Below are 18,702 nucleotides of genomic sequence, written 5' to 3'. Positions count from 1 at the left end.
AACGTATAATGTGTGAATTTAAAAATTCCTCCAAGGGACCCACAACCTTGTCGTGGTTTGGAGGCTTACATGCCTCAGTGACCCAGACAGCTATGTTGGCTGGAGTCAGGGCTTTAAGTTTTGGCTCTTGGTAGAGTCAGCCATGCCAAACAGGTCAAAGGTTAGAGGGCAGACTAAGAGTGGTACACCAGTCCTCCAGGTTTGGGGGTTCGGCTCAGTGCTAACAACTCTGACTGGTGAAATCAAACAGTTACGGAGACAGCAATGAAGAATCCTTCTACATCTGTGTGCCCAAGGACAGACAGAGATGGAGGATCTTCATTGCTGCCCTAAATGCCAGTGGTGTAACAGGCAGTAAGTAATTTAAAAATTCTCTAACAAAGATTCACAACCAATGAAAACAGAGTTCAAGTTTTTTACTTTTTGGAATAGAGCAGTTTAATGTCAGTCATTAACAACTACTGCATTATTAATATGATACCTATACTGTTAATTACTTAGATTTAATATTGTGATGAGTTTAATTGGCAATTAATTTGAAATGCAACATTGCAATAAAACTCAAAAAATACATGCCACCTGTAATTCAATTAGAAAATTAACAACAGAACGTTTCATGAAGCCAACATAGTTTTTTTAAGCAAAAACTAAATAATTGTGACCAGCAAAGTAAACATGCCAAAGGGCTGCAGGAAATTCTGAGATGAGATTTACCTATTTTGGAAAGTCAATAACTGTTTAAGGACAGTCAGCATGACTTAGTGCATGAGAAATTGTGCTATGAAGTTGAGTTTTGTTTGTGACCAAGAGGGTTTACAAGAGCAGAGTGGTAGATATTGTGTACATGGAATTTAGTAAGGCATCAGCAAATTCTGCATGGCAGGCTGGTCCAGAAGATAAGATCACGTGGGATCCAGAGTGAACCAGCCATGAATCTATGGCACAGGAATAAAACTACAATAAAGTGTGAAGTATTTCAAGCTTGTTGATGTTAACTTACCAAGAACTTCAACAGGAATAAAATACTAATTCAGTTTGCAGTTTTATATACATCCAGGACATCTTCAAGGAGCAATGCCTCAAAAAGGCAGCATCCATCATTAAAGATCTCGAATGCCTTTTCTCATTGCTACCATCAGGGAGGAGATACAAGAGCCTGAAGGCACATACTTAATGATTCAGGAACAGCTTATTCCCCTCTGCCATCTGATTTCTGAATGGACATTGAACCCATGAACATGACTTCTCTACTTTCTTTCCCTCTTTTTGCACCACTAATTTAACTTTAAATATATAAATATATATTTAATGTAACTTAGTTTTTTTTATTATTAGGTATTGCACTGTTTTGCTGCCGCTAACAAATTTTACAACATATGGTGATGATAGTGAACCTGATTCTACTAACAAGTCACTAATGAAATTCTCAAAAACTGCATATCTTCGGTTATAAAGTATTCATTGAGGGAGATTCACAATTTATTCTGCCTTCATGATTTAGTATGGCTGAAGAAGAATGCAGTCAGTGAAGCCCTGATAAAACAAAATTTCTGTACATAAAAGGAATTATGTTAAAGCCTCAAGTAAGATGAGCTGTTCATTCCATCTGTCTTCCTGATATTTGACTTTTTGGTATTCGTGAACTGAAATTTAGTAAACATTCTGCAGTTCGAAAGATATAAAGATTATTCACAAAGCCAATGAAAAATAGATTTAGCATCTGACAGAAAAAGTGGCAAAAATAAAGCAACTGCCTGAAGCATCCATACTCAGCCAGGCAGACAGCCCAGAGACAACCAGGAATGATAAATTCCTGGGTCAGTCTAATATCTGTGCTGTTTGCAGAGAAATATTTTTGCATGGAATCCACAAGTTGTATTAAATTGCTGATGAATTACAGGTTGTCATAATTAGTAATGATGGGCAAACCATGCCATTTAAAGCCAAACTCAACAAAATGAGTATGATGGTTTTACACACGTCATAACTTATTCCAAGTTGCTGCATGTATGCTTTTCCTGGCTTGTGAGTGTGCATACAGTAAGTCAGGCAGTCAGTTCTGAAGCTAGTGATTAATATACAGATAGGGAATGAAGTTGGGCTCAGAGTTCTATATTCTAGGACCATTCAAGAGGCTGGCTCCATTAAATCGCACAACTGTTAAAACAGGATACAGGCTGCTGCACTCTATATATTTTTAAAAAGCTTTTATTATAAACCACTGCACAAGTAACCTTTGTTACAGGATGGTAAGAAGTATGACTTCACAAAGCTATTCTACTGATTTTTTAAAGCAACATCTCTGATGCTGGGGCTTTTTGTACTTATTTATTGTCCACAGGTAAGGCTGCAGAGAGTAAAGGCTCTTCTGTTCTCCACGCGTAATACATTTTTCATTAATTTGGTTAACCCAGGAAACAGAAATCTTATGCACATGAAGATTAATCCACTTAATCAGAAGAGAAATATGGGTGATGCATTTTGGGAAGGCCAACAAGGAGACACGACACATAGACATTGTCCCAGGGAGGGGATACTGCAAACAACAGGGGCTAGGTTTAAGATCAGAGGCAAGAGGTCTAAAAGGAATATCAGGAGCAGCTTATTCATGCAAAGCTGATTCATAATTGATGCAGGCATATAAACAATGTTTGAAAGTCATCTAGATAAGTACATGGACAGAAGAGGTGTAGAGGGCTAAAGGCCTGATGGGACTCACTCACTAGTCAGCCAAAGGGCCTGTTTCCACGCCATATGACTTTAACTTATTTAAGTTTAAGGAAGTTAGAGGTTAAATTAGCGGTCTGTTTAAAGATATTTTAGAACTTCCTTAGATTTGCCTTTTACTCTTCCATGAGTGCCAAGGAGTTTCAAAGTTTCAAAGTACATTTATTATCAAAGTAAGTATGCAGTATACAACCCTGAGATTCGTCTTCCCACAGACAGTCATGAAACAAAGAATCACCATGGAACCCGTTTAAAGAAAGCATTGAACGCCCAACTCGCAAAAATAACCATATTGTGCACATAGCAAAATGCAAGCAATAAAACACTGAGTATTAAACATCAAACTGCAGAGTCCCCAACACAGTCCAGGAGTGACAGTTACTGAGTCAGTTCAGCTTAGCGCTGTGTCGATGTCTGCCTGCCTCAGATGCAGAGCCAATTCCGCGCCAAAGCGCTTCGATCTAATCACACAGAATTTCTTGTGTTTACTCTTTCTTCTAGATCAGCAGTTCCCAATCATTTTTATGCCATGGAACCTTATTATTAACTGAGGGGTCTGTGGACCCCAGGTTCATAACCCCTGTTCTAGATGCTTTCAAATTTCTCATCTTCAAGTGTTCACCAAATCTGCTTTTTAAACTTGAAACCACAATCTCCTCTGTACAACAATTTGCATGTAACACTGTTCACTCGAGTAACATCCCAAATACTTCTCTGGAGAATAGTCCGATGCATGTAGGAAAATCGTGGGGAGATCACTCTAAGATGAGCTAGTGCTTTTAATTGAAGTAATGGGGCAAGGAACTTTAAGGAGAGAATTCCAGAGCTCCAGAAATAAAGCTATAATGAATTAATTTATAATGACAAATTATTTCAATCCTATCTGGGATGTGGTTATATGGAAAGATTGGAAATGTTGAGTTTATTCACAATGAACATGAGAGGCTGAGGAATGATTATAGAGGTTTATAAGATTGTAAGGGCATAAATAGGGTAGACATTTAGAGGGAAGGGGAGTCTAAAACTAGACAGCACAGATATAAGGTGAGAATGGGAAAATTTAAAGATCTAAACTATAAACACATAGGGTTATGGTTATCCAGAATGGACTAAAGGAGCAATTGGTAGAGGAAATGCAATAACAATGTTTAAAAGGCATTTAGACAGGTACCTGGAAAGACAGAGGAATTGGGCCTAAGGCAGGTAAAGGGATCAGCATTGGTGATATCATGGTTGAATGGATGCGAGAGACTGCAAGGCCTCTTTCTATGCTCTTAGTTCTATGTTCAAATTGTGCCTGCTGCGAAAAGTTTACATGAAATAAACACTGATTTTCTTATTTTTTAACATTTGTGCTGGATTTGTGCTTTTGCTGGATTGAACATGGATTTCCGACACATTCATTTTCTCAGTAATTTGCCTTTTTATCAAAACCATGATTTATCAAAACAAAACAGATCAAGAATAGCGATTTAAATCCAATGGGGGGGGGGAGGAGAATAATCAATAGAAGATATCTTTGACCAAAGCTGCCCCAATTGTCGTCACCATCATTATGTGCCATGTTGAATGATGTGGATGATCATGGTCTATCCATAACCATGATTGTTCTTGGCAATTTTTTTCTACAGAAATGGTTTGTCATTGCCTTCTTCTGGGCAGTGTCCCTACAATACAGGTGACCCCAGCCATTATCAATACTCTTCAGAGATTATCTGTCTACCGTCAGTGGCCGCATAACCAGGACTTGTGATATGCAACAGCAGCTCATATGACCATCCACCACCTGCTACCATGGTTTCACATGACCCTGATCGGGGGGTGGGGGGCTAAGCCGGTGATACACCTTGCCCAAGAGTGACCTGCAGGCTAGCGGAGAGAAGCTGCCCCAATGAACAATTTAAAACTAATAAGTACTATTGGTTTTGCAATAATGTTTTGGTTTCAAGTTAGAAAATGCTTTTCTCTACATAAAGAATAACAGTTTTCAAATACAGATCTGGGTGGACAGCAGCAAAAATCTGAGAATATTTCACCTGCTTGCTCTCTCAGCCAAAAAAATAGCACATGGCTTTATAAGGCATTAGCCAGACGGAACTTGAAGTATGCTGAGCAGTTTTGTGTCCCTTATCTAAAAAAGAATGTGCGGGCTTCAGAGAGAGTCCAGAGATGGTTCAGGCGAATGATCCCGGGAAAGGGTGGGGGCTAGGATAGGAAAAAAAATCAAAGTACTGTAAATAAATAAGTTTAGTTATTCATACATCTGTAGTCCATACACCATTTGCAAAACTAATCCTTTTTGGCAAAACATTTCCATACTTGGGATTTGTGCACACTGACTAAACTATAGAACTTAGAAATTTACAGCACATTACAGGCCCTTCAGCCCACAACGTTGTTCCGACCATGTAACCTACTTTAGAAACTGCCTAGAATTTCCCTGGTGCCTAGCCCTCTATTTTTCCAAGCTCCACATACCAATCTAAGAGACTCTTAAAAGACCTCATTGTATCCGCTTCACCACCACCGCCACCGGCAGTGCATTCCACACACCCACCTCTGTGCCTAATTCCAAGCACCTTAAAACTATGACCCCTCATGTTAGCCATTTCAGCCCTGGGAAAAAGCCTCTGGCTATGCACACAATCAACGCCTCTCATCATCTTATACACCTCTATCAGGTCACCTCTCATCCTCCATCACTCCAAGGAGAAAAGGTCAAGTACACTCAACCTATTCTCATAAGGTACACCTTCCAATTCAGGCATCGTCCTTGTAAATCTCCTCTGCACTCTCTCTATAGTATCCACATCCTTCCTGTAGTGAGGTGACCAGAACTGAGCACAGTACTCCAAATGGGGTCTGACCAAGATCTTATATAGCCATAATATTACTTCATGGCTCTTGAACTCAATCCCACAGTTGATGAATGCCAACACACCATATGCCTTCTTAACAACACTGTCAACCTGAGCGGCATCTTTGAGTGTCCTAATGACATGGATCCCAAGATCTCTCAGATCCTCCACACTGCTGAGTCTTACCATTTATATTATTTTGTGTCTTCACATTGGACCTACCAAAGTGAACCACTTCACACTTATCTGGGCTGAACTCCATCTGCCACTTCTCAGCCCAGTTCTGCATTCTACCAATGTCCCGCTGTAATCTGTGATAATCTTCCAGGCTATCCACAACACCCCCAACCTTTGTGTCATCAGCAAACTTACTAACCCACCCTTCTACTTCTTCATCCAGGTCATTTATAAAAATCACAAAGAGGAGGGGTCCCAGAACAGATCCCTGAGGCACACCACTGGTCACCATCCTCCATGCAGAGTATGAGCTATCTACAACCACCTTTCGCCTTCTGTGGGCAAGCCAATTCTGGATCCATAAAGCAAAGTCTCCTTGGATCCCATGCCTCCTTAATTTCTGAAGGAGCCTTGCATGGAGAACTTTATCAAATAAATGCCTTACTGAAATCCATATACACTACATCCACTGCTCTACCTTCATCAATGAGTTTTGTTACATCCATGTACTATGTAAATGGCAAATCATTGTCAGCTCTTTATTAACCACAATTTTTCTCCCCATTGACACTGTTATGCTGACAGGATGGAGATCAGCCCACAATGTAGTTCATAGTTATTCTGTAATGCATCCAAGCTTTACACACAGTCCTTTCATAGCGTTTACCTGGAAATAACAAGCTATTTGATGATTCAACCTTACACTTACTGTACTTATTTATTTAGGGATACAATGCGGAAAATAACCCTGGCCTAATCACAGAACAATTTACAATGACCAATTAACCTACTAAACGGTATGCCTTTAGAATGTGGAAGGACACCAAAGGAAACTCACACAGTTCATGGGAAAGACATATAAACTCCAAATATATGGTGCTGGAATTCGACTCTGAACTTCAAAACTCCGAGCTGTTGTAGTGTTGCACTAACGCTATGCTCCCGTGTCAACTTCTCTCAAGTGCAAACAAAATTCAATTTTGCAAAAGGATTAAGTAAGAAATTCTGGTTGAACAAAATTAAGATTAACAAAACAGATAAAATTTAAAAATAAGACAAATGCTTTTATTTGTAATCACCTTCAAATCTTTTTTTGTGACTGGAAATAAAAGAGCTATTTTGGGGGGGAAAACAAAGAGGATAAAGCAACCTCTGGCTAATGATCCTGAAGGCTTTTCCATCCTCCAAATAATTCTCCAGAAGCTGGTGTCCAGCTGTTCACCTTCACTCCAATCAGCACAATCCACACACAAAGCCCCAGTTGTCCTCCCTTTTTGATGCAGAACAAAAAAGCACCTATAATTCATTTGCAATGATTAATGACAATGCCACAGAAATACAATGCCTATTTAAAAATACAAATCAAATGGGAAACCTCTGTTTCACATTGCAAATCCACAAGCAACATCCTTCTTTGTGACACCCTTTTTTTTAATTGCAAGAGCTTCTAAAATACAGCTTTGAAAAGCAACCACACTGTTTGGCATTAAGCAACTGGAAGAGTAAAGCAGCTTTAAACTTTTTAGGTTCTATATGCAGGGGAACACAAAAGCACAGCAGTTAGAAGCTTTTGATTTTACTCCAAGAACAGACTAATTGAATAAAGAGTGCAAAGGTCATCCCCCTGGGTTTTTTTAACTTTCAAACTGTACTTGTAAGTACAGTACTAATTTTGCTATACCATCAAAATTGGGGCTTGGCATCAATGTCAAAGTCAAGTAGATTTATTGTTACAGTAGGTATATGTATACCTTGAGATTCTTCCAGGTACTTGCAGGAAAATGTGGAAATACAATAAAATTTATGACAAACTACACATAAACAAAGGCTGACAAACAACTAATGTACAAAATAAGGCAAATGCAAATGAAAAATAAATAATACTGAGAACGCGAGTTGTAGAGTCCTTGAAATTGAGTCTGTAGAGTCAATTGTGGAGTCAGGTCGGAGTCGTAGTGAGTGAAGTAATCTGTACCATTTCAGGAGCCTGATGGTTGTGGGGCAATAACTTTTCCAAACCTGGTAGCATGGGACCCAAAGCTCCTGTATCTCCTGCCTGATGGTAGCACTTTCTTCTTGCAAGGCTCCATGTAAAGGTGCACAATGGTGGGGAGAGCTCTGCCTGTTGTGGATTGGGCTGTATGCATCATTTTCCGCAGACTTTCCCACTCCTGGCCATTGGTGTTTGCATACCAGATATGACCGCAGCAGCACTGAAGGCAAAATTAGCTATATTATAGAAGAGAACACTTTGCCCTCATTAGATAAGGAAATAAAAAACTTCTCCACAAGCTTCCTAGGGCTGTTATATGAATCTCTGAAATACAAAGGTAGGGAGTGCATCTTACTTTGAAGGAGTAGATCACCAAAGAAGGGGAAGTCATGGTGATAATAGTACTGCTAAAGCAAAAAGTCACTAGTGTTTTCTTTGAAACTTTGAGGTATCCTACTATACTAAAGCAATGTGTTTACTGAAGGACCCCTACCCATAAAAATGCAGAGAAAACTGCAGGAAAGGAGGTTTATAATATCTTGCGTGCACTTTGTGGCCACTTTATTAGGTACCTCCTATACCTAGTAGAGTGGCCACTGAGTGCATGTTGATGGTCTTCTGCTCCTGTCGCCCATCCACTTCAAGGTTCAATATGCTGTGTATTCAGAGATGCTCTTCTGCACACCACTGTTGCAATGTGTAGTTATTTGAGTTACTGGTGCTTTTCTGTCCACTTGAACCTGTCTGGCCATTATCCTCTGATCTCTCTCATTAACAAGGCATTTTTGTCTAGAGAACTGTTGCCCACTGGATATTTTTTGTTTTTGTATCATTCTCTGTAAATTCTAGGAACTGTTGTGCATGAAAATCGTAGGAGGTCAGCACTTTCTACGGTACTTATCTACATATTGCTTCAGGAAACCTTCCTGAACACACCTAACAAACTCCACCCCATCTAAACCCCTTGCGCTAAGGAGATGCCCATCAATATTAGGAAAGTTAAAATCTCTCATCACAACAACACTATTATTATTGCACCATTCCAGAATCTGTTTTCCTGTCTGCTCCTCGATATCCCTGTTACTATTGGAGGGTCTTTACAAAATACCCAGTAGAGTTATTGCCCCTTTCCTGTTTCTGACTTCCACCCATACTGACTCAGTACACCAGCTCTCCACGACTTCCTCCTTTTCTGCAGCCATGACACTATCCCTAATTAGCAGTGGCATGCCCCCACCTCCCTTGCCTCCCTCTCTGTTCTTTTTGAAACATCTAAAGCCTGGCACGCTCAGCAGCCATTCCTGCTCCTGCGAGGAGAAAGTCTTTTTGCTTTCAGAAACAATGCAAAAAGGCTGGCGGTTCTGAGTTTTTGTACAGTTGTTGTGAGTCCCCATTAATTAGACAAAAATCTAATGGGATATGACACACCTCTGGGAAGTACTATTGGCACAGTTCAAATAGTACTCATTCATTTGGGCTGAAATTCTTTGCAAATTTTATTGAAGATAGGAAAGGCAGGTGGCTGTTTTGTGAAACAGATGGTGAAGGCAAGAGTCTGTCCAAGCAAATTCAAGGGCATGTGTTCAGATCTTTACACAAGCCCTGACAACATCACAAATAACCAAAGTGCCTGGCATCTGTTGGCCTCTGGCAATTATTATCTATTACCTCAATTAAGGGCTAATGATTTTAATTCATCAGCATTTCATTTGAATTACTGGACTATAGCAATGTATGTTCATTTTGAGTTTACAGGAGCAGACTGCATGCCACTTTTAGAACCTCTAAACCTAACCTTAATTCTCATGTGTAACATGCAAGAACAATACAACCATGGAACAAAAATATAATCCTGAAGAACCACCCAGTTGTACAAGGAGAAAACTAGTACAGTATTTATAAAAATGTAAAACAAAACTTCCTACAAAACTAGCTGCCAGAACTCTTTATGTCTACTTTCTTTTATGGGTAAGATTTATACTATTACTATAGTAGAACTTTACACTAACACTAGTTAGTCAGAGGGCGGAATGGTAGTGTAGTGGATGGAATAAAACTTTACAGTGTCCTGTAAAATTAGGGTCCAGTTCCTATCACTACCTGTCAGGAGTTTGTGTTTTCCCATTTCCTCTTCCACACTTCAACGGTTCATTTAATATCAGAGAATGTATACAGTATACAACCTGAAATTCGTACTCGTCACAGGCATTCACAAAATAAATCCAAAAACGTAAGGGTTAGGGTGAGTAAATATAGGAACGTTACATTAGCAGCAGAAGCATGGCAACAATTATGGCTACCTGGAGCACATTCTTCGACTGTGCTGGTCATTAACACAAACATTGCATTCCACCGAACGTTTCAATGTTTCGAGGTGCCTGTGACAAATAAAGATAATCAATATTCATGAACAAACACAATGGCTGGCAGTAATGCCAGTTTGCTTGATATCAGATTATTCTTTCAGAAAATTGGATATTCACAAATTAGTGCTCTTTAACCTCTGACCTCACCCACTACCTTGCAAAATCAGCTATAGGAATAAAACCTACAAAAAAAATTGCTGAAAAGAAACAAACATTCTCTCAGAGAAGTTTCATTCCTGAATTTGCCAGTCTAAGTGGAAAAGTTATTGCGATGACCTGTCACATTTAAATACACAGTTAAATATATAAAGTGGATTCCAGTAAACTGGAACACATCAGGACCAGTACATTTTGGCCCATTTAAGTGGCTACCCTGATTTTCATGGAAATAAGTTTTTTTTTAAAAGAAAACCTACCTTTTAACTGAGTAACACTTTATGAAATGCAGAACCAATTAGAAGACCACCAAAGCTACTACTGTCGTGTATTTAATATTTGAGTAATATTGTAAATATATTATTTGATTATGCATCATTCATTACTGGTTATACATACAAAGTATGTGAATGGCATACATCATTATGGCCATAACGTTATAAGTGTGTGCCTCGATAAAAAGTAAAAATGAAGTAGACATGCTTCTCCTAGTCTCCCGTGTTTTCTTTACATTTGATTTATGTTTTGGAGTTTAAAAACATAACTACAGTACTACAAAACTGTGCATTAGTTCCTAATAGTTGTTGATAGAGGAATTTAATCCAGTAAGCACTGCCATATTCTTTTGATTGACTGTAAATGAACAAAAACAGTGCAAACACCTAGTGCAGATTGTGAACTGCCTTCAAACAGTGGTTTTGACGATTGCATCCTCCAAATTGTCATCTTCATTGTAATATTTAAGATAACTGTCAATACCTTCAAACTCTTTGTATTTCTTAACTTGAAGAAGTGAAATTGTTTCATTTTCACTCCCAGCCATTTCTGGCATTCCAGGCCCGAATGCTTGAAACTGCAGTGAGCAAAACAATTCTGAATTGTCTTTCTGCTCAATACTCGCCAACTATCAGTGACAAAAATAACTGCTTTTTAAACACAAACATACGCTAGCAATGCTATTGGAATAGTTCTTGCTCCAAGCATGGTGTAGTGTCTAATGGCCACATGACTGTTGCCAAAACTCTTCAGCAACAGCAATAGTCTCCTGTCCCAATTAAGTGGTATAGAATCTGAAAGAGAAATCCGGCTATTTTCTTGATTTAAGAGTTGTCCCAAATAAGTGGCTGCACTGATTAACCAATGGCCCAGTTAACTTGGAATCCACTGCATTTTGAAGGGGATATTATTTCAAAATGGACGAGAAACCTATCTACCACCATATTAAATCAATTTTATAGTTTCTTTCCAGCTAACATGGACACTCCAGTTTGCGAGATGGGCTACAATGGATTACATAAAAACCTTTAGTTCAATTTCAACAAGATATCAGTATCTCATGAAGAAGTATTTTGTTTTAATCAAAGAAGATTGCACAAGCAAACACACAGTTGGCAACATTGGAGAAGCAAAGGTTGATGAACAGAAGGCTAATGGTGCCTACAATAGGAATTATGGCAAAGGAAGAACCATTGTCACTTCCTAGGCGACTGAATACATGCTATATAATCAAAGATGCTTTAGTAATTCTCTCTAGAGTTTCTCTCTGAATGAACTTTTTGTTTTAATCTGTAGATTTTAATTACTGTTCAATAATCTAATTCTAATTTATCTCTCTCTCTCCAAGTAATAAAACAAAATGTTGCTTATTCTGGAAATCAAAAACAAAAAAAAAGTTGCTGGAAATGCTGCAGAGGCTGGTTGGCAGTGGTGGATAAATCAGTTAATGTTTCACAAGATGGATCTTACATTAGTACTGGGAAAACGCAATAGAAACAAAGTTCAAAGTAAATTTATTATCAAAGTACATATATGTCACCATATACAACTCCAAGATTCATTTTCTTTCAGGCATACTCAATAAATCTATTAACCATAACAGAATCAATGAAAGACCACACCTAACAGGGCAGACAAATAGTGTGCAAAAGACAAAAAGAGGAAATAATAATAATAAATAAATAAGCAATAACAATCAAGAACATTAGAGGGAAGAGTCCTTGAAAGTGAATCCATAGGTTGTTGGAACAGTTCTATGATGGGGGCGAGTGAAGTTATCCCCTTTGGTTCAGAGACCAGAGTGTTGAGGGGTAATAACTGTTCCTGAACCTGGTGGTGTGAGTCCTGAAGCTCCTGTACCTTCTTCTTAATGGCAGCAGTGAGAAGAGAGCATGGCCTGGGTGGTGGGGGTCCCAGATGATGGATGTTGCTTTCCTACAGCAGCACTCTGTGTAGATGCACTCAATGGTGGAATGAGCTTTACCCATGATGGACTGGGCTCTATCCACTACTGTTTGTAAGATTTTCAAGAGCACAAAAAGGGTAGAATATAGAAACACTTAATGGGCCAGGCAGCGTTTCTAGAAAGAGAGACAGAGCTAATATTTCAGAGTTAATGAAAAATTATCAAACTGAAATGTTAACTGTTTATCTCTCCGCAGATGCTGCCTGACCCACTGAGTGAAGCAATTTCTGTTTTTATCTGTTTTCGGATCCTAAGCAAAGAAAGATTTTGCTTTTAGAAGGAGAAAAGGAAATTAGAGGAAGTGTAAAGGATATGTAGATATGGTTCAAATGGTTCAATTTAATATCAAAGGTGTGTTACAGTATACAACCTATGAAGTTATGAAGAAATAACATACCCCTTCATGATGCTCTTAGTGGGCTTGTCTGTGGCACTGCACACCTCCTTTTCTCTTGGTCGGTATACAGTACAATGCTTTCTACTGCTGAGATGTCTACCAAAGTTTGGTCTTTTTTTTACATTTCTACCAAATTCTGGTAGAAAGAGAATTTCTACTTTTTTTCCCTTTTCTTTGTAGCTAGGCTCCTCCACAAGTATCTTCTTCATCTTTTCCTCCATTCAACTTCAATACATTTCTGCTTTCCTTTTAGTCCTTCCAGTACTTCTCTGAGCTGCAGAGGTTTGTGAGTTTCTGAGATCTTGAGAGCAATGACATCTGTGCTTAGCCATCTGGTAGGGTCACCCAAGGTGGTAAGGTCAAGGGGGAGGTTCCAGAAAAACCAAAGAGCTGACAAAAGATTATGACACATCACAACGGCAGTGAAGGATCTCCAATTGTTTTGCATTCCATGTCACTGGATCCTAATCCCGATCTGTCAAGGACCGTGTGGTGGTTGCCCATGCATCAGCCTCACCACATTAAACAAAGTTACACACAGCCATTCTCCATTAAGCAAATCCATCCTAACATCCAGATTAAGTCTGGTGGCAATCAGGGGCAGGATTGAGAGGTCTGAAAGTCTCTAATCACGAGAAACAATATGTGAATCCTTGATCAGTCTCTACAGCCCGTGAAAATCCATCAATAGCCAACCCCTTTGGAGAACATCATACTCAACTTGAGTGATGGCATTACTACTACTGAAACCCCTTTAAATTTATGCACTTCGCAATAATCTACATGCATCAATTGGTTCTAATTCATTGAACTGGTCTTCAATTTTCCCAGGTGGCAGTTTTTCCTCTTGTTAGCTTAGCTTGCAGCTACTTGTCAGTGGCAAAATAAGAATTTCTCAGTCCCGCCTTTCAATTCAACATTACTTAATACTACATTGCAAATTAACATAAAATATATCTCAGGAGGAAGATTATACTTCTTGAAGACCGAAAAATACATGAAAGGCTCTATATAAATAACCAGACTGGATTAAATCTATTCATGTGCAACAATGGATACCGGAGAGTAATTAAGAAGCAATATCTAACTGAGCACTCCTGAGAGCAAAGTCTGAGATAAACAGTTTGTTTTTACAACACTATTGTCTTTGTTCAATGCAAATCACAAAAGTGTTGTGTATTAATTTGATGCCAAGCAAATTTTGCATTTTATTAACCAGTTTAATTAATATGATCCAGGTGACTTACTTTCTAATTTAATAGGACATGAACACAAGTTTCAAAATTGTAAAACAATTCCCCAAACTAATTGAAGACCATTCTTGAATTCGGTTCAGTTGAGGAATTCAGTTGGAATTAACAAGGAGCAAACTTTGTATTTTTTTCAGTTGTAATGCCGACTGATAAAGCACCATCAGAGGCCTACCACATATGGTTCAGGAGGTGCATGACCTGAAATGCAGATGGTAGGGGAGATGTTGTGCCCTGCTATTTTTCCTGAGCTTCTGTATGCTCTTGATAAAGAAATTTGAGATTATAGAAGTGTACATCAGAGAAAAGGGCCTAGATAGTGCGAACATGGAGAGGATGGTTTGTATAGCGGGGAAGTCTTCGACCAGAGAGCATAGCCTCAGAATAGAAGGACGTCACTTTTGAACAGAGTAGGAGGAATTTCAGAATCTCTTTAGCTAGAAGGTGGTGCATCTCTGGAATTCATTGCCATAGACAGCTGTGAGGCCAAGTCATTGGGTATATTTAAAGTGGAGGTTGATAGCTTCGTGATTAGTAAGAGTGTTAAAGGTTACAGGGAAAGGGTAGGAGAATGGGGTTGAGATAGATAATAAATCTGCCATTATGGAATGGCAGAGTAGACTCGATGGTCTGAATGGCCTAATTTGCTCCTACGTCTTATTATCTAATATTTGTGACACTATTACGTGCACAGAGATTGCTACTAAAATGCATAGTTCAGCTATATAATGTCCAGGTAACCTTCTCACTGGATAGGAGGATAGGACTATTCTTTAAGATATTGTTTTAAAAGATTATTGGAGTCACTTAGAACATGAGGGAATGCCACTTGGCTTTCCCCAAGGAATATTTATTGTAGGCCTTTTCCATGAAGTTACAAATAATTCCAGTTAATTGGGCCACATTGGCTCCAGTACATTTTGGCACAATTAAGCCGCTATCTTAGCTAGCTGAAGTTTCATGAAAATATTTATAAAGGTATAAAAAAGACAAACTACCATTTAACTGAATAACAAACGGTGACTATGACACTAAACAGCGACTCCTTTGCTTGCATCTTCGGAAATAGCTTCATTTCTATCTTTGATATCTCATTTATTCCTTTTCAGGGGTTCTTTTGAAGAACCTGACCTGGAGTTACACTCTGACTTCAGTTCTTTACAGGAATGGGACATGCTGTCAGGGCCTCATGACCAGCCGCTTTTTGATATGCCAAGGACGCGGCCTGGAAGACGAGTTGCCTACAGGGTTCCGAGATTTCGTGGTTCTGGGGATATGCTGGTTCTAGGATGGTGTCCCTGACCGAAGCGTCGCAGGAGAACACGGAACATCAGTAGCAGTGGGGTAGCTGCCGAGGGTTGTGTGCTCGAAGAGCTGTGGCTTTTTGGTGCCGACTCTCTGGGCACTAAGCTTGGAAAAAGCGATGCAACAGACTTTTAACATCGTAAATCAGTGAGTTGTTTGTTATGTCCCCCCTCTCGCTGTGGAACAGCGACACCTCTTTTTCCCGTTAGGGAGAGAGAGAGCCTGTGGTATGTCAAATTATCAGGTGATCGTGCCGTTTTTGGGGTACTGCAAGTCTGTGTTTTTTTTGATGCTTTACTACATGCTTAAGTGTTCACTGGAGGGTACTGACGCTTTTTTGCTGGTGGGGAGGCCGTTGCTTTGTTTCTACTTGTGCATGGGAGGGGGAGTTCGGGGGACTTTGGGGTTGTAACGTTTTTACTCTCATTCATTCTTTGGGCACTCCTCTGTTTTCATGGATGTCTGCGAAGAAAAAGAATTTCAGGATTTATACTGTATACCTTCTCTGACATTAAATGCACCTATTGAAATTATATATTTAAATGAAATACAGAAGTAATTAGAGTACTATCAATACTTATACAGTACTGTAAGACTCTGCATTAGTTCTTGACAGCTATAGAGGAGTTCAATCAGTGTACGCTGCTGTGATCTTTTGACTGGCAGTAAATGAATAAAATCAGTGCAAACACCTAAAGTCAGATAATGGACTACCTTCATACAATGCTTTCAATGATTGCATCCTCCAAATCTTCATTTTCATTGTAACATTGTCAATACCTCCAAATCCTTCATAATATATAACTTGATGAAGTACTGAAATTGTTTCTAGCATCTCCATGCCTGAATGTTTGATACCACAGTGAGCAAAACAGTTCTGAATTGTCTTACTGATTATTTCTTGCCAACTATCAGTGATAAAAATCACTGCTTTTTGAACACAAACATGAAAGTGATGTTATTTAAAATTGTTCGCTTTAAGCATGGTGTAGTGTCTAATGGCCACACAACATGCAGATGGCTGACATTAGGTACAAACTCTTTGGCAACTGTCTCCTATCCCGATTAAACAGGACAGTGTCCCAAATAAATGAAGTGAATCACGGAAATTTCTCTATTAGTTTTTGTTCTTTAAGAGTTGTCTCAAATAAGTGACTGCCCAGATTAAGCGACTGCCGAGATGAACCGATTGCCCAATTAACCAGAATCAACTGTACTTAAAATCCTTGAGCATTTTAATAAAGGTGACACAAGAGCAACTTTACGGATCTGTTATACTACATTTGTCTTTAATGATACTGTATATGCTCATACAATCACAATGAACATCATGCCACAGATGGTTAATGGCATGCCCACTATTTGGGCTTTGCACGATGTTTCCTTGGATGCACAATTCAGAAGCCAACGAACACAATGTATTTCACATTTCCCCTCCTCAAATTTCCAGAAACACTAATCTGGATCCACTTATTTTTCTGGATTTCTAGAAGTAAACACTGTTCTATTTGGGAATTTGGCTACTTTTTTTGATGATGTTCTAGGTTCTGATGGTGTTACATAACCACAACTGACAAGTCTACTCTCTGGATAATTTAGGAATTGCACATTTTTACTATGTGCTAAGTTTCATGCTCTTGTCTGATTAATATTTATACAATTTGGGAAAGAAGAGTACAACTGGCATGCTGTCTCTTCCCTGCTATGTACCGAATGAATCAACCACAAGCCCACACATTCTGTCAAGATCATAAAAAAGGAGAGCAATTCAACTCTAGGTTCAGAAACTGTAGTAATGTCATGTAAATATCTACTGTGTCCCAACTTAAATAAGCTCCATTAACCCATCAAACTTGTGCTTGATCTTCACTAACACCTAAGATACCATTGTCTCAATTTCAAGTTCTGTGGTCTTCAAGCAACACAAAATGCTGGTGGAATGCAGCAGGCCAGGCAGCATCTATATATATCGATATAGATTTCCACCAGCATTTGCTTGTATTTCTAGCATCTGCAGATTTCCTCGTGTTTCATAGCCTCACCCCTTCCCACCTCCATAAACTTCTTTAGTTCTTTCACTTCTCTCTTTTCCTGGTCATCTGTGAACTTACTCACTACACCACAGGCAGACATGCCTTCACCACCCTGGTCCCTAAAGTTTCTATTCCCTCTATTCTAGTTCCTTTTCCTCTTGAAGATAAACTCTACTCTGACCAACCTTTTGGTTACCTGCCATAGTAACTCCTCAAGCGAGTCTACATCCAGACCTTCTTGACAATGCTCGAGTGAAGTACCTTGGTATATTTAAAAGAAGTTGCAAGGGGTATAAACAGTTTTATGCTGATTTATTTATAAATTCCTTTTATATTTATTGCATAAGAGAAAAATATTTTCTTTATTTTTTTTATATTCATTTCTTCATAACTTCTTTAGCCAGAGGCTGGTCAATATCTGAAATTCATTGCCACAGAAGGGTGTGGAAGCCAAATCATTGGATATATTGGCTGCGGAAGTCAAGTCATTAGGGAGATCGATAGGTTCTTGATTAATCAGGGCATCAAAAGTTAAGGGGTGAAGGCAGGAGAATCGTATTGAGAGGGATAATAAATCAGCCATGATGCAACACAAAATGTAAATAAAAAGTCAGCCATGGAGCAGACTTGATGGACCAAAAAGCCTAATTCTTCTCTTGTGTCTTAACGGTCTAAATACTATTTTTTCTGTTATTAATTTTATAAGCTTGTGTTAGAATGTATGAAAATTTGTGGAATATGTCCCAAACTTCACAAAAAATGTGACCAGCCATGAAAATTACACCAAAGGACACTAGAGCCAATATTTCTTATCTGACCTTTAAATCCACATTATTATCCACTTCCATTGTGTCTCAAGTTGCTGAAACAGAATAAATTTGCTTGTTCTGATTGTTTTTAATCTACCAGTGAAGTGACAGAGGCAATATTAATCATTTCCAAGACTCGGGTCCAACTGAAGGGTCACGTAACACTATTACACTGGCAGTGACCCAGATTCACTTCCCACTGCTGTCTACAAGGAGTTTGTACATTCTCATGACTGTGTGGGCTTCCTCCGGATGCTCTGGTTTCCTCCCATATTTTAAAGATGTACAGATTAGTCAGTTAATTAGTCACGTGGATTAATTGTGTGGAGTGGGCTCTTTGGGCCGTGAGAACCGATTGCCATGCTATATTTCTGAATATAGCCATCAAG

At 39.0% G+C, this 18,702-nt stretch overlaps 1 protein-coding gene across 2 annotated transcripts in view; it reads right to left on the bottom strand.

Annotated features, from left to right (window-relative positions):
• Positions 1-18,702, bottom strand: part of rgmb (repulsive guidance molecule BMP co-receptor b) — a 217,539-nt gene that overhangs the window by 132,063 nt on the left and 66,774 nt on the right. Inside the window, exon 1 of one of the 2 annotated variants that reach the window (XM_073067773.1) lies at positions 10,056-10,074. The exons of the other annotated variant lie outside the window; for it this stretch is intronic. The gene's annotated coding sequence lies outside the window, so the exon portion shown is untranslated. Of the gene's footprint in view, positions 1-10,055; positions 10,075-18,702 lie in introns of those variants that run through there. 2 annotated transcript variants of the gene reach the window in all.

The sequence above is a fragment of the Hemitrygon akajei genome, chromosome 2 (genome assembly GCF_048418815.1).
Source record: "Hemitrygon akajei chromosome 2, sHemAka1.3, whole genome shotgun sequence".
NCBI lineage: Eukaryota > Metazoa > Chordata > Chondrichthyes > Myliobatiformes > Dasyatidae > Hemitrygon > Hemitrygon akajei.
The sequence above is the reverse complement of the archived record's forward strand: the minus strand, read 5'-3'. Positions and strand labels throughout refer to the sequence as shown.